Consider the following 2,367-nt stretch of genomic DNA (forward strand, 5'->3'; position numbering starts at 1 on the left):
AGAGGTGCTCTTATTGCTTAGAAGTGAAGTTTCATAGTAGCCCTTTTTTTTAATTTAGCTCTGGTGGGCCTTTAGCATGTTGAAATGTAATCTTTAAATCAAGACTCTTGGCTGTCTTAGACTAAAACTTGTCCTCTTGTATGTCTCTTTTTCAGTACTCATGAAGTATTTTTGAAGAGGCAGATTTTTACAAGGTTACTGCTAGACTGTTTAACACAGGAGAACATCAAAACACCAGGTAAAGTTTTGACTCTGAAATGAATTCATGTATTCATTGTAATTTTGTTGTTAGTGACTTTTTTTTTTTAAATGCGTGCAAACTTGAAAATAGCTTCTTGAGTGACTTTATTTTTACTTATTTTTGTTTTGGAGTGGTGTATAATTGAGCCCTGGAAACATTACATAACAGTTTGCAAAACTTAGTTGAGGGAAGATCCCTGAATGAGTTCTAACATAACGTTAGAGTTGTCGGAGTAATAAAACTGAAACTGGAATGAATCTGTAAATAGTGGTGTATAAATAGGCTAATGAATGAAGCTTGCCCCTGCGGATGGAAGGTGGGCTAATAAGGAATGAAAGTGACCTTCTTTGGTTAAGTGGCTGTAACTTAAACCAGGAGATGGCAATTATTTCAGGCGCAGGGCCACTTACTGAGTGTTGGCAAACCACCGAGGGCCGCATGACGTGTAGCCAGGGGCAGATGAGTACCAGTTTTCTAAAAAATTTTTTTAGGGGCCCTGTGGGCCGGATAGAATGGCCAGGCGGGCCGCATTTTGCCCACCCCTGACTTAAACCCAGCGCAGCCTCCTAAAAGGAGGTACTTTCTTTGCCTAAATACAGGCAGTCAGAAGCCCGAGGCTGAATTGATTCAGTCTTTTCAGGTTAGTCTAAGCTGCACAGATTGAGCTGATAGGCAAGTGAACAGACTTTCACTTTTTTCATTCTGGAAATGCAGTCGCATGTCTCCAGTGGCTCAGGCCAAAAGCTGGGGGGTAGTAGAACACGCCTCCCTGTTCAGCTGGAATAAGCAGGTTGGGACAAAGCTTGCCCATTCACCCTGTGAAGGAGGTGTTTGCGGGGCAGGTGCATAGCGTCAGGGTCAGAGATTCAATAAACTGATTTCAGTAAACCTAAATCAGTTAAGTTTGATACTACATCCATCTAGGCTTCTCTTAAACTGGTTTAGGCCATTTTGAAAGCAATTTATGTGCATTGAACTTCTGTTCCGTTATAGATTTGAACCGGTTTCTGATCACTTATACCAGTTTATGTAACTTGTCTCTAGCCTCTTATAGGTTTACTCCCTTTTCATAGTTGCTGTGTGCACATGCACTTCTCATTGCTCCATTCTATACCTTCTTTCTACAAGGCCACAGTATATATCACTGAATAAGATGATGGACATGATATGTTCTTTCTGACTCCTTTTGTCTCTCTCTTTAGGTCGCATCTAAATGCACAATTTATTCTCCCTTTTTTAATTAAAGCTTATAGGTACTTTTGCTTTTGACAGAACTTGGACCTGTTTTAAATTGGAAGAATGATGTCCATGCACTCTTTTGCACTACACTAAATCAGTCTTGAAATAATTCCTTAATTAAACCAGTCCAACTTTGTTTTATATTGGCTTCTGTAGTCACTACAACAGTCATGTGTTTTCTCTATTAGCTTAAGATTTTGTCTATAAGTAAATGTGTGGGCAAACAAACGTGTTGAACTGAAACACTTAAGCTCAAAGTCTTAACCTGGTCTGGTGCTGTAATGGGGAGATCATCTTGTTTAATGTTTCCTAAGCTTAAGGCAATGCTTACCAGTTTGGGTTGCAGGATCTGTTAAATTACCTGGCTGTGTCTGCTATGCTGGGGAGAGAGTCTATGGTTTATTCTCATTTGTTAACTGTGAAAACTACACACTTACACAAATTTCTTGCTAACTTTCTAGTGAAAGGCCTCGAGTCTTCACTAGTCCAACTGTCTCCATTCTTTCAGTAGAAACAAGGCTCAAGGAGCCTGCATTAGATTCTAATCTGAGTTAATGTTTGAGTTAGTTCTAATTAACTGAGACACTTCTGCATGCTTGTCTGGACACTCCAAAGTTCAGGACAAATTTGTTGACTCCCAGAGTGCTTGTTTCAAGGTAAACACTTGTAGTTCAAACAAGTATGTATAAATATGTTTAAACTCTAATCTGCATAGTGTGCATGTGCTTTTTTTCATAATCTTGGGCTTGCTGAGAGCTTTCATATGAAGACATCACTACATTTTTAAGACTTTTTAGAACAGCTGTTCCCAACCTTGGGTCACAACCCAAACGAAGGTCGTGGAGGCAATGCTGGCAGCGCCGCGCACAGAGGACGAGATCCGCTGT

The 2,367-nt window shown here is 40.1% G+C and overlaps 1 protein-coding gene across 3 annotated transcripts in view; it reads left to right on the top strand.

Annotated features, from left to right (window-relative positions):
* Positions 1-132: 132 nt before the first annotated feature.
* Positions 133-2,367, top strand: part of NCOA3 (nuclear receptor coactivator 3) — a 172,766-nt gene continuing 170,531 nt past the window's right edge. For 2 of the 3 annotated variants that reach the window (XM_019509880.1, XM_019509882.1), the window contains exon 1: positions 133-238. The gene's annotated coding sequence lies outside the window, so the exon portion shown is untranslated. The remainder of the gene's footprint in view (positions 239-2,367) is intronic. The other variant, XM_019509878.1, reaches the window with a different exon arrangement.

The sequence above is a fragment of the Gavialis gangeticus genome, unplaced genomic scaffold (genome assembly GCF_001723915.1).
Source record: "Gavialis gangeticus isolate Ggan-Ray unplaced genomic scaffold, GavGan_comp1, whole genome shotgun sequence".
NCBI classification, from domain to species: domain Eukaryota; kingdom Metazoa; phylum Chordata; order Crocodylia; family Gavialidae; genus Gavialis; species Gavialis gangeticus.